General features: G+C 47.9%; 1 pseudogene; it reads right to left on the minus strand.

Annotated features, from left to right (window-relative positions):
* Positions 1-5,209: 5,209 nt before the first annotated feature.
* On the minus strand, positions 5,210-12,855 carry LOC146188233 (uncharacterized; annotated as a pseudogene).
* Positions 12,856-14,369: the final 1,514 nt, after the last annotated feature.

Below are 14,369 nucleotides of genomic sequence, written 5' to 3' on the forward strand. Positions count from 1 at the left end.
TCTTAACCCTGGCGGTCCGCGAATGGAATGATTTAGCCGATGAAGTGGTTAGTTGCACATCAATCGAAAGTTTCAGTTCACGGCTGGCAGCTGTTACTTGAGAATCCTATATATGTCTAGCTGGATCTCGGTACAAATATTGTGAAACATGAGCCTTAAGGGTGATTGTAAAGTACCATATTGTATTGTATTGCATTGTATCATATTGCATTGTATTGTATTGTATCATATCCTTCTCTTTTTTTCTATTTCTTGTTCCGCACTGTGATATAGAATTTTGTAAAAAGTTAACAAGTGTGGACATTCAAGATTTGTCATTTTGTGCTTTCTTTTATACCCCAAACCTGCAATAACCTCCGTAAGGAGGTTATTGCATCAAAATAGGTTATGTATCAAAAAAAAAAAGTTACGTTCAGGTTACCGTGGGTTCTAAGTTATCTCAGTCAGCTTAAGTCGGGCTTTGTAGCCGTCTAAGCCTGAGCGCCAGTCGTGTGACGGGATCTTATGCATAATCGTTGCGCAATTCACATAAGATGCCGAATACTAACTTTCAGCCTAAGTCCGAGCTACGTAACTAATTGTTAAGCAGACACAGATTAACAACCGTCAACAACGGGCCTCAAGGGATACTTATGCCCAGACCTATAGCATATATGTAAAACGTACTTTTAATGTATGACGTTTGTTCATATAACGGCCAACATGGGCTCCCTCGGATATTGGCAGGGACTTTTGTTTCTCTGCCTGCCATCCGCTTAGAGCTTTTCTCTATGCTCTACAACGATATGGTAGCTATTACGGTGCGCTATCGCTAAATATGTGATTAAATTTGGAGGTCATTCTAGCCAGCAGCGTTCCCAAATCCAAAACCATGCAACGAATGCACGATAATATGAGCATCGTTATCGTCTCGTTTACAAGAATAGAGAAGTTACACTCGAACAGCTACGACTTGGGTTTGACATTGGATTGCAGAATGGGTCCTCAAGACAGGCTGGTGGTGAAACCGTTTATTAAAAATAGTTATTAGAGATTGCTCCGGGGTCAGGCTTAGTCCCCTTCCCCTCACAAATACTAGCTGGAGTCTAAGTGTCTGGTTTGGTACAGCTGAGTAATTTTTCTGAAAGTTTAGGCTGGTGTGAATTCTTCTTCTGAGGAGGGGGACGACGTTCCCCGGTTAGAAAGCGCGCGGGCGGCGGCATCTGCTGCCTCGTTTCCTCCTAGCCCCGAGTGGGCAGGAGCTCAGACGCTTAGGTAACGAAAGGCAAAATGGTGTCCCAGTTCCTATGGTCAGGACAGACGTACATGGATATCATGTCGGACAAGGTGCGGTGAAAGCATTCGGTGAGGACATTGGTCTGCGGATGATAACTAGAAGATGTCTTGTGGACGGTGTTGGCAGCGTGGAGTACTTCAGCAAGGACTTGGGAAAGAAATGTCTTCTCACGGTCGCTAATCACGATACGGGGAGCACCACGACGCCAGACGATCGCTCGCAGGAAAAACTACTCTTCAGAATCGGCACCAAAGAAAAGAGGGGCTTTTTCAGCGTAGCGCGTCAGATGGTCAATGGCGGTTACAACCCATCGATGACCGGCGGCGGTGAGAGATGGGGGGCCAAATAACTCAATGGCGACAGAATCGAAAGGCACGGATGGGCAAGGAAGAGGTTGAAGATGGCCGGCAGGAAGAGATATTGACCGCTTACATCTTTAACTTGTCGCTCAAATCAGGAATATTTCCTGCACGAATGAAATATGCAAACGTACCTGTTATTTTCAGAGGAGGCGATAGAAACAAGATGACAGACTATAGGCCAATGTCTATTCTCCCTCTTTTTCAAAGGCTCTTGAAAAAGTAATGCTCAAGAGAATCGATCGGTTCTTTTCTAAACATGCCTTAATAAATGCCAGTCAGTTTGGATTTCGAAAGGGCAATTAGTCAACGGAATCTGCTCTACTCTTGCAAAAGGAAATTATTTTAAATAATATCGAAGCTAAAAGTTTCACCCTTGGTATTTTCATCGACTTTACCAAAGTGCTCGACCTTCTTAATCATGAAATACTATTCTGTAAACTTGAAAGCAATGGTGTCCGTTGTCTTTCCCTCCAACTCTTTCGTTCTTATTTAAACATGGGCCAGCAGGTCGTTTCGGTCGATAATCATAAGTCTAGCTCCCTTTTTATTGAATGTGGTGTCCCGCAAAGTAGCTTTCTTGAACCGTTCCTCTTTAATGTATATGCTAACGACCTTCCGAGCATAGCTTATCATACAAGTTGTATTCAGTGCGCTGACGACACAAGTTTTGTTCTTAGGGGATCTTCTGCCGATGAACTAATCAATAGTGCAAATCTGGTTCTTTGTACTCTCCACAAATGGTCAACAGCTAATGGTTTGGTAGTTAAGTCTAACAAGACCAAAGCAGTCTTTTTTCGTCCCTTTAGCCAGGATATTACAGTAAACAGTACTCTGCATAAAAAAATAACATTATTGAAATTGTAGACAACTTCAAATCACTCGGTGTTGTATTCGACTGTCGCATGAGGTGGTCTGACTATGTAATGTATATTGAGAGCAAGCTCACTAGGTCTTTTGGTTTCCTCCTGAGACTGCGTAACGAATTTTCCCCCAAGCATAAGCTCCTTATTTATCACGCTTTAATTCAATCTCATATAAACTACTGTGACCTGGTTTGGGGTACAACATCCAAAACAAATCTAAACATCATACTCGGTCTCCAAAAGAAGGCAATTAGAGTGATCGCTGGTGCATGCTACATGCCAATACAGACACATTATTTCCGAAATATAGGATTCACCATGTGCATACCATGTTTGAGTATCGTCTACTTCACTGCCTTAAATTGTCACCTCAATGCTTAACTGACTGCTTGAAGAATATATCTGGACTTAAGCCTTACGAGAAACCCCTTCACACAAGAAGTAAACAAATATGGGACGTTCCTTGAACGAGGAAGTTATACGGTAACCAGAGCCTTCGTTTTACTTTACCATGCATATTAAACCATTATAGCATACACAACACAAAAATATTTGCCGCGTCAATTAAGGACTTTAAGCTATATTTTATCAATTCCGCGCTCTCTCTCTGTAATTTCCGTTCCTTGCCTTAAACATTATTACAAGAATAGTCATTTCATTTCCATTACGTTTTGAAGTATTTCGTGCATACTGTTACATTGTTGTGGGCCGTTAATTTACTGTGCTGTTTTTTAACTTGCTGTTTCATTTGTATATATGTGCTCTTTCTGTGCTTCACAATTTTCATTTTATATATGTATATCTTCGCCTTAATGTCACACGTCCTGTTGCCCTGCCATTACTGGGCCTCGGGCATCTCAAGCTATCGTTGTAGCTTTTCGCCCGAGGCCCATTTCCTGTATATTATTGGAAATAATTTTTTTTTCAATTCAATTCAACTTACCAGCAAAGATTTGGTTTTGACTGCGCTCCATACGATCCATATGCTCAACAAGATGCACGATAAGATAGCGATGGGATGGCGTGGCCTCGCGAGGACAGTGGAACCGGTGGTCTTCCTTGGAAAACTTGCTTCGATTCATGTTCGGCATCAATTCCTGTTGTACCCGCAAACTCAGCCGCCCGCCTAACAGTTTCTATATATGGGCGATGGATATGACAGCCTTTCCCACAACTTCCTAGTCTGTCCTGACTAGTCATAACTGAGAAGATCGTAACTCAAAAGTTCGACAGTGGCTCTGGTCGTCCGATCAGATTCAACCCACGGCTCTTGAGCTCCTACACAAGAGCATTTTTGGATGGTGGCCTGGACAAAATGGTGGCCTGAAACACCTCAAAAACGCCGCTGGGCGTTGCTTATTGTTTTTGTTCCTAAGACACGGCAAGGAAGCGTGTCACTTATCGACGTCCTAATGCTCTGACAGAACGAAACTGTTACATTTATCCATCAGTCGTCACTTGGGTCAGCTTATTTTTTCACCATCGAAGGTAACTGTGGTCTTCTGCAGACACCGATCGACCGCTGTGATATTGAGAAAAGTGCTCGCACTTGCCAGCGGGTATTGTTTGATTTGTGCGATTACCTCTCGGTTTGTGCAATGCACCTGCTACGTTTCAGCGTCAAATGTATATTGTGCTTAAAGATGCTCATTTTAACTATGCTATATCCTACATGGATGATGTGGTAGTGTTCTCTGAAAGCCTAGAAGAGCATCTCCTTCATCAAACTATTATCCTTTTACGAATGCAGACTGTGCGCATCCCCAATATCGCCGGCAAGGTTCAGTTGGCGACAACAGGAATCAATGTTCTTGGTTTCACTTTGTAGTAGAGCACGGTTCACCTGGATGAAGAGAAACTGCAGGCCGCAATGCAGCTCCCACCACCAAGCATCACGGTCTCCAGCGTTTCTTTGGCATGATGGGATTCTACCGTCACTTCATTCTCTTTACAGGCGTCGTGCGGGCTGGTTGGTTGTTCATTGAAATAAACAGCGCAAAGGACGAGGACAAAGATGATGAAGGCACCAACACAGCGTTGTCTGACAAAGGATTTTATTTGTGGAATTTATTTGAGCCCTCCTGGCGTGCTAACAATAATTCACAATAGGGCAACAAACTAACGCCGCATTCTTGACGATGCACTTGCGCTGCAGTGTAGTGATGCAATGTGATGCGCGAGGCCAGCGTGATATATCGCGTGATATTGTTCCGCGGGATATATCGTGTATTCAGGCATGCTTGCTACTTAGACTTTGTTTAAGCGTAGCTTTCACACGGAGGTACTTAAATTTATTTGGACAGATGGACTCGCCGGAATGTTAACTTTGTGGCATCCCAGAGACTGCGGACAACATATTAGTGGTGTGTCCAGTGTATGTGTAGTAAAGCCAGCGCGAACACGCGCTGCAACACGAACGCTGGTCGGCAGTGAACAACAACGTTTATTGCCCAGAGCCGAGATTTTAAACCTCTCGTACTGAGAGGGTTTCAGAAGAGGGAGAGAAGCGTGATCGACAGGAAAGCAGTCACGCGGTTGCCTTCAGCACAGCAACACAGGCACGCGCGGCTGTCTTTGGCACAGGAACGTAGGCACGCGGCTGCCTTCGGCACAACCCAAGAAATACAACATTTCTCCTCCCTTAAAATTGAAACCGCTGTACCGGTTTTCTTATTCTGATGGATCGTCTGAGCGTGGGCTGCAGGGGTTCAGTCAATTTTGCGGAACCAGTGGGCGCCCCGTTGTTGCTGCAGATGGTACTTCACTCTGGTCGTCTGCTGACGCTTGAGGGCTTTGTTCTTGCTCCGATTCAGTGGTCCTGGGGCCGTATTACAGACGGCTCGCACTCACAATCACACTCACACTCAAAATCTTCCTACTGGCCAGCGGCAACACGGCGGGAGGGGCCGTCCTTTACATCATCGACGTCTGCTGTTTACGTCATGAACACACTTGAAGTGATGACGTTGGTTACAGGCCAATTGTGAGCGGGGGTTGCGAGCGACGCGAGCCGCTCACAACTTGTTTGTGAGCGCTCACAAAGGGAAAATGGCGGCGATCTATGTTTCGGCCGGCGTTCCCGTCAGGCGGTAGCAGCGGCGCCCCGACGCGATCATCGGCGAAGGACGGTGTACGAAGACTTTTTGAAGTGCCCGGCGAGATGTTTCGACGCATGTTGCTTCTCGAGAAGGATATAATACAGTGACTGTGCGACGCGATGAACTGAGATAGGTGTGTGCGGCCGAGTCAGCTGTCTGTGCTGCGGCAGATAATGTGTGCACTGCGCTTTTTCCGAACTGCTAGTGGCTTCCAAGTCGCTACTGGAAACGAGGCGAACATCGGCCTCGTGCAGCCGACAGTTCGAAAGCGTTTGCGGCGGCGTGCAGCTAGGGCGGCGGAGAAGAAAGGCTTCCTTCGTCACGGCAGCATACCTGGCGTCGTCGGGTTTGTCGACGGCACATCGGTCGTCTACGAGTAGCCTTGTGATGTCCCTGTTTCAGATATGAGATGCCAACATGATTTTGGCCATGAACCTCCCTACCTGGGATCTTGGCATGATGCTTTCTTCTGGCGACACTCTCGGCTGCACACAGGCATGACACAGGTCGAGGCCGGCCTGCTGCGAGACGTCGAATTCACGACACTGTGCCGCGCTGCTCTTTGCAAGTTAAGTTACGGTAAGCTCCACATGCCTCTCATGTATTACCGTTCTTGGGCTTTTATCAAAGCTGGAACTTAAGACACTAGTACATTGTTGAAATGCCTATGTAAGAAACGAAGATGGGAATGTGTGTGTTTGATGCCTGTATTGAGTAGGAATGGGACATCATTTACACCGATATGAAGTGCAAAGCTGTCCTTACAGCAGTGTTGTTGAAACGTTCAATCATTCATTGTCTGCATGCCCATGAATGTCATCGTCAGCAAAACCTGGCAATGAGCTACTTGATGCGACTCTTCCATTGTGTCAGTAAGGCTGTTGGTTTATGAGGCTGTTGAGGTCGACAACGACGTGACGAAGAATGTGCTTAACAGCGTGCCATTTTCCGTTATTCTGGTGAGAGGAGCACCTGTTGGAGACATGGCTGTCAGTGCTATGGAATCCCGGTCCGGACTCTCCATAACGGTTATAGAACAAGGCATACACCCCCATAGGGTTAATGGTGGACAACTGCATCGGCGTGCTGAAGACCCGCTTCCAGTGCTTGCAAAAATACTAGACGTTCCTCTACCAGCCAGAGCGTGTAGCATGTGCCTTGTTGCATAACTTCTTTGGATGTCTTCCTGCCTGCCTGCAGACGAGGAGGGTGCTGCTGGCTTGGACAAGAAAGGGTCACATCTGTGCACTGGCTACTTGGAAGTGGGATCACTATTGCCATGCATACCTCTAGTGAAAAGCCATACAGAATCATGTGAGCCTGTTCCACAGAACCTACCACCGGAGGCTGGCACAGCTGCCCATGGTGCGGCAACCGCTTTAGCGTCAATCCCAGCACAGCAATCGGCCGTGATATACCACACGTAGCTGTCCGACTCATCACAGGCAGCCAAGTGCAGCGTCTTCTCGTTTCATGTCTGTGCCAGCAACCTTTTGTGATAAAGATGCATCTTCTCGAACCGTGCATTAAAACACCCCATCTGTCAAGTCAAATTTGTCTTCGTACACCCCCCTTCACTGTTGCTTGCAACCGTGTACGTTGGTGTTGTGTGTGCATGTGTTTGAGTACATAATTAAAGTGTTTCACAACGAGGCAGCAATTGTGATGCCTATCGGAATGGGAAAGCCTCACAGAAGTTTTTTTAGAAGTACGTGTATCCACTGTGCACCTTTATTTCCTTGCAGCATTTCACACACTTGAATATGCAGCAGCGAAACCAATTGCCTGCAATAGCATCGGCAGTTATTTGACGTGCTGCACAATTGTGCTACACAGAGAGGACACACAAGAATAATTTTTAGAGCCTGTAAGCTGGCACAGTACTCATCGCAGGTCTGACATTCTTCAGAAGCAAGAACTGAAAGTATTGTGCATAAAACTGCTGCACAGAGGCAAGACACAAAAGATTAGTTGCTTAATGATTACAGGCTTGCATAGTAGTTGTCATAGGTTTGGCACATTTCAGAAGCAGGAAACTAAGTATGGCACTTAGCTGTGCAGAAACATGACACAAGTAGTGCTATGTACACTGTTTGTATAGGGCAGTCTCCATTAGTGAGCTTTTCAGGACTACAGGCCTGCATATACTGTTAGGATGCATAGCACGCATTTGCTTAATGATAAAAAGTGTAAAGCTGACAAATTGAATGCATAATATTGCGAGTTTTAGTGCTCATAAGTAGAAAATCCCATAGGTATACAAACAAAGCAAATGGTGTGCAGGCAGAAGGTATCGCTCAAAAGCAAGGCAACCCAGTCATGGAGAACAAAAAAAAAGAATACAGAGCACACTACAATGAACACTACATCGAAAGCCCTGTCACGGTGGCACTGCAGTGAATGAAGGAGTCAGGCTCAGTTCCGGCAGGTGTGGGAGCATTCCCATGATCATGTTCTTCTCTAAACTATCCAGCTACATACAAACAGATGATCATGCAATCATGGAGCTTAATTTTGGCCTACACTACATGCTTCACAGTCGTCTTGCATTTCCTAAAGAGAAACAAATAGAACCACACAGCTTGACGTTACACTTTCAGCACTTTTTTCATCGATACTCGTAGGCGCCGACCGAAAGCACTTCCGCAAGTTTTCTTTGTCCATTTCTGTATCAAGCGCTCTATGAAATTTTATCACTGCAGGCTCTGAACTTCGACTGCATTCTATTAGATTTTCAGCATGCTCACGGCATCCGCACGGTACTTCGATTTCAGACGACGCTTAACAAAGCAGCACCTTCTCGGGCAATCAGCTGTTTGCTTGCAGGCCGCCATGTGCACGCCATGACGCCGCCGGCGCACCCTCGCGGCAACCAAAGTTAGCTAATAGCAAGTATAATTACAAAACTAAGAACGCTTCTACTTGTGCTTAATGTTATTCAATATTAAAAATAGTACCTTGCCAAAATAAACTTTGATTTATTTATTGCGTATTAATTGCGTCGTGTTACAAAAAGTTAGGAGACGGTCCCTGCTCAGTTTTGTGCCACACTGTGGCAACAGCGTTTGCCGAGGATTCAGAACTACCGGGGCGGAGCCACGCTAAAAGTCACTGGTAATTGGACGATTTCGTATACTTGTCACGATTGACGTCTCAAGGCTGCGTCACAGCTCCGTAATTTTGACGTCACGCTCCCAAACTTGTGAGCGGAGTCCGTAATTCGGCCCCTGGGTGTATGCACTGGTGGCAGATCCGCACTGGTCGCCTTTTCAGGACCGCCTTCCAACTTCGCGCTTACAGTGGCCTCGACAGACGCAGTCCCTGGCATAAACTCATGACGACGGCGGACGTGGTCGACATAGCGCTGCACTATACTCCGGTTGGTGTGTTCACTGTTATCATTCTCGAACCCGACGTGGTCTGTACACTCCCAGGCACCCATATTTGGCCGGAGCCGTTGTTCCGCACGTATACGCTGCTACCTGGTGTGATGGTCCAGTCGTGAGCGTCCGCCGACGAGTCCGCATCACTGGGTGGCAGACATGTGTCTAGCCGGGAGCGTAGCTGATAGCCGAGAAGCATCTCTGAAGGTGACCTTCCATCTCTTTGGGGGGTCCGCCTGTAGTTGAATAACAAACGCATGAGGTTGCCTTCCAGCTGTCCGTCTCCTATTTTCCGCAACCCGTCCATCACGGTCCGAACCGCTCTTTCTGCTGCTCCGTTAGACTAGGGGTGGAAAGGCGCAGTGCGCAGGTGCACGATATTGTTTCTCAATACGAAAGTGGCGAATTCCTGACTTGTGTATTGGGTGCCATTATCGGACACGATTGTGCGTGGCACGCTAAACCGGCATAACGCGCTCCTTAGGCATCGGATTGTACAAGCGGTATTCGCGTGCTTCAAGGGTACTGCTCCAATCCACTTCGTGTGGGCATCAACCAATAGTATCATCTTGCCGCCTAACGGCCCTGCAAAATCGAGGTGAATAAGAGACCACCGGTCCGCGGTCTTCGGCCAACTCACTAGTGGGGCTGCCGTAGGCATTGGCAGATTCTGCGCGCAGTTGCGACACTGCGCAGACAAGTTTTGAATGTCCCTGTCCAGGCCTGGCCACCAAAACAATGAACGCGCGACTGATTGCATTGCCGAGGATCCCTGATGGGTTTCATGTAGCAGCTGCAACATCCGTTCCTGCGCTTTCCGCGCTTTCACCACTCTGTTCACCACGATCACAAAACGGCAAGTCTCTCGCCATTCATTTAGTCGTTTTAGGCCATCCATGCAAAATGTAGTGTGTGACAATGGCTAACCTCGGGTCTTTGGTCGTCAGCTCTTGCAATTCGCGTGTCGTCACTATACCTTTTTCCAGGGATTCCAACGAAAGCACATACTCCGGCGGTTCACCGTCGGTCCCCGGTTCCGTAGTCGGCTCTGGTCGCCTGGTGAGGGCATCTGCTGTCAGCAGCTGTTTCCCTGGCACGTACTGTAACTTGTACTGGTAGCCACCCAAGAATAGTGCCCACCGTTCAATTCGCGCGGCAGCCATCGGTGGCGTCTGACGGTCAGGCCTGAGCAGTCCCAGCAGTGGTTGATGGTCGGTCAAAAGGGTAAACTGCCGACCTAGAAGATAGTCACGAATCGAGAAACGCCAAAGATGACGGCTAGTGCCTCTCGCTCCAGCTGCGAGTAGTTTTGCTCTGCTTTTGTTAGTGTTCTGGAACGGAACTCAATTGGCATGTGTTCATTTCCTATCGAATGAAACAGCACTGCGCCCACACCATACGGAGAGGCGTCACACTCTAATTTCAGCTACTTGTTAGGATCAAAATGCATGATAATTTGTGCATTCTTCAGGCTTTGTTTAGCTCGCTCGAATGCCGACTGCTGCGGTTGTAAGCACTCCCAACGGGTTCTTTTTCCCATGAGTCGAGAGCTGAGCACAGTCGACATTTTCGGCAGAAACCGTGCGCAGTACCTGAGCATACCAAGGAACGAACGCAGCTCGCTCACGTTACTTAGGCGCGGGGCTTGCATAATGGCGTCTACGTTTTTTTCGATAGGGTGTAGGCCTTGCCGATCTATAGGATGTCCAAGGTAAGTCACTGAAGTCTGCCGTAACTTGCATTTGTCGGCCCTAAGCTTGATACCATGCTCCCGGAATCGTTCCAACACATTCTTGAGCCGCGTTCCGTTGTCTCCTTTACCTTCGGACACTAACACATCATCAAGGGAGGCTTGGACGCCTGGTAGCCCGCTGACTACAGCGTCCATCTTTCTTTGAAATATAGCTGGGGCAGATGCTATTCCAAACGGAAGTCTGTTGTAACGAAAAAATCCGCGATGCGTGTTGATGACACAAAGCCCGCGTGACGCTTCGTCAAGGGACACTTGATTGTAAGCGTCCTTCAAATCCAAGGTGCTGAAGTATTCACCTCCATTTAAGTTCGCGAATATGTCCTCGACCACTGGAAGTGGGTAATGCTGTATATCGCAGGCCGGGTTAAGCGTGACTTAAAATCTCGGCATATTCTTACGGTTCCATCCTTTTTCAGGACAACTACGATGGGCGTAGCCCATTCTGATTGTTGCTCGGGTGATAAGACACCAAGGGACAATAACCGATCAATTTCACGAGAGCCCTTATCGCGGAGGGCGTAAGGAAGAGGTCTGGCCTTACAGAACATCGGCGTCGCAGTCTCCTTGAGCTTTAGGCTGGCTGGCGGTCCCTTGATGACCGCCTGGTCTGTCGAAAAGACATCTTTATACTCAACGAGCAGTAGCACCCTGATGGTTCGCGTGTTCGCAAGGCCGCCCGCGGTTGCGCCAGCCCAGCTGGTCTGCCCTGAGCCTTCTTCGACGGTGAACGAGGCCTAGCAGCCCGGCGCCTCCGGCCATGGCACGCTGACGCTGAGGTAGTCGCGCCCCTCCGACACGTTGACCTGGAGCGTCTGGCGAAGGCTGGGCATGTGGTCGCTTGGCGCGTTTCTTGTTCTCGAATCCGGCGCAGTGAGTTCTGTCATCGGAACGCCCGTCCTGCCAAGTTCCGCAATCATATCGCGACCGCACAGGCTCGGTCCTGAACAGTCAAGCACAATAAGTGGACAGGTTACCGACACATTTTGGTATCGCACCTGAAGTTCGAGTTCACCAAGCACCGGCAGTTGTCCCGCGTAACATGAGAAGTTCACATGTGGCGTTTTCAAGCGTGGCCACTGCGTTCGGTGTCAGTCGTAAACGTTCCGTGATATGACGCACACCGGGGATCCTGTGTCCACTTCCATTTCGAGATCTATTTCCCCCCACCGAAATGTGCAGCGAAACGGTGGTTCCAACCCGTTTTCCCTTTCCGAAATTAACGTCCAGACATGTGCCTCATCCTTGCTCTCGTTGCCAGACGCTGTTTCAACTGTCAGTGCCTTGACATTCGCAGTTCCCCTGGCAGCATTTCCATCTCTTCTGGCCTTGTAGCATTTCTTTGCCAAATGACCGCGTTGCTTGCAGCGGAAACATCGTGCGTTAGCCCAGCGGCAGGCGTTATCACCGTGTGTCGCGCTTCCACATCGTCCGCACTCTTGCACTGCGCCGCTGGTATGATGATCTCGCGGTGAAGAGCGATGACTGGCTTGCATTCTTACCCCGTTGGTTGTTCTGCATCTTTCTCGGCTGTTTCTGCTGCTATTGCCAGCGTTTCAGCCTCCTCAAGCGTCAAGTCTTACTTCGCCAGTAACTGCTTGCGTAGGTTAGTTTAGCGTACACCGCAAACAATTCTATCCCTCGGCATTCGGTCTAGCGCAGTCCCAAAATTGCAGGTCTGCTAAGCGCCGTATTTCGACCAGAAATGCCTTCATTGCCTCACCCTCTTGTTGACAATGGGTGAAATATTTATAGCTCTCCGCTATCTCTTGACGCTTCGCGTCGTAGTAGCTGTTTAAAGCTGCGACTGCTTCGTCATAAGTGAGGGAATTCGGCGTCCGAGGTACAATTCGTCCCGCTAACACTTGAACAGTCTGCGTGCTGAGTGCTGCCACAATCAAGGCTCGCTGCCGTCTTGAGTCGGTAATAGCATTGGCTTCAAAATATGCTTCAGCCCTTGTAGGGTACTCTTTCCACTTATCTGATGTGTCGTTGAAAGTCGGGAGCTGCAGGCTGGTCATAGCTCTCATCGGTGCTTCACGTTGCGGCAGCCTGTCGGCTTCAACGTTTACCGCATGGGTAATTTTCGAACTCGTCGCCACTGTAGTAAAGCCAGCGCGAACACGCACTGCAACACGAACGCTGGTCGGCAGTGAACAACAACGTTTATTGCCCAGAGCCGAGATTTTAAACCTCTCGTGCTGAGAGGGTTACAGAAGAGGGAGAGAAGCGTGAGCGACAGGAGCGCAGTCACGCGGCTGCCTTCAGCACAGGAACGCAGGCACGCGCGGCTGTCTTTGGTTCAGGAACGCAGGCACGCGCCTGCCTTCGGCACAACCCAAGAAATACAACAGTATGCGTTCCAAAGCAGTGTGCTAGCCGCTTCCTTGAAGCTTTTGGACAAGTGACCTATGTCGGATGAACGGCTGCTGGGTGCTTGGAAGGACATGGGGAAATGTGTCCAGGCTGTTCAGGCTTTTTGCCATTTTTTGTGTCCATCGGACTTCATTCGCCCTTGTAAAGCAAGCTGCCGTGCCTGTATTAATATTTCATATGCTTTCTTCCACATCGTCATTCATTATTATCTTCTATCTTGTCCCCTTCCCCTCCCCTTCAACAGTGCAGAGTAGCAGGCCAGATTGTTATTATTCTGGCCAACCTCTCTGCCTGTCCTTTCACCAAATTCGTTTATCGTGTGGAAATGTTCAAGTAAAAATATATGGCGTGATGCGGGACAGTAAAAATTAGATGTCATGCGCATGCCAAAACCAAAGGCAGTCATCTTCTTATCCTTATCCTTTCAGCTTCCATTATGTCCCTTGTGAGGAGGTCTTTATTATTCCTATATGTGCCCAATTTTCGTAAAGAGGTTTGCATTCTATTTTACTTTCCTTAGTGCATGTAAGGTAGTGAAGAGGCAGACTGCGGGCGTCTGAATTGCCCCATCCTTTTTATGCACTCTTCATCTTTCTTTCAATCCTTGTCCCATCTGGCCTACATAAACTTTTACTCGTGATAGGGGAATCTCGTAGAATAAATTACTCAGTGCAGTCAACAAATCTTTTCTTGCGTTTCGTCATGGAAGGAAGATTTGGCTCAGTCAGTGGATGACTGGTGCGACTAAGTATAGACAGCTTACACCGAACGGAGAAGCAACTCGTGCCTCAGAATGTTGTGCTATCTTTTTTAGATTATGCAACAGGATGTGAATGAGCAGATTTGCAACTGTCCTTTTCTACTTATCCGAGCTTTCAGGCTGTCGTTTTTTTTTACTCTTTCTGTTACTACCTTGTCAAGCCTTCAGCAACGGAAACTATCTTATGAATTGGGTAGCCTGCGGCCGCCAATCAAGATTTTTTTGAGCGAGACCGAAGTCGAGTAGGTGCTCACAAAGTTTGTTGACGGCATTCGTAGAACACGAGGTGCTACGGCTCTTATTATCGGTTTGGAATGCGCAGAACGAACTTGCTGGACGTAAGAGTATCCTGAAACGATACTCTTACGCCCAGCCCAAACGCTTGTCAAAAAATATAACCTTTAAGTCTAAAAAAAAAATTGCACCGCTTTCTGGAATTTCGTGAGTGAAAGCTCGTTAATTAAGACGCTCACAAAAATGGTGAGGGTTTTGAAAACATCA

Source organism: Amblyomma maculatum, chromosome 5, assembly GCF_055883805.1.
Source record: "Amblyomma maculatum isolate TAMU_Amacu chromosome 5, ASM5588380v1, whole genome shotgun sequence".
In the NCBI taxonomy this organism is placed as follows: domain Eukaryota; kingdom Metazoa; phylum Arthropoda; class Arachnida; order Ixodida; family Ixodidae; genus Amblyomma; species Amblyomma maculatum.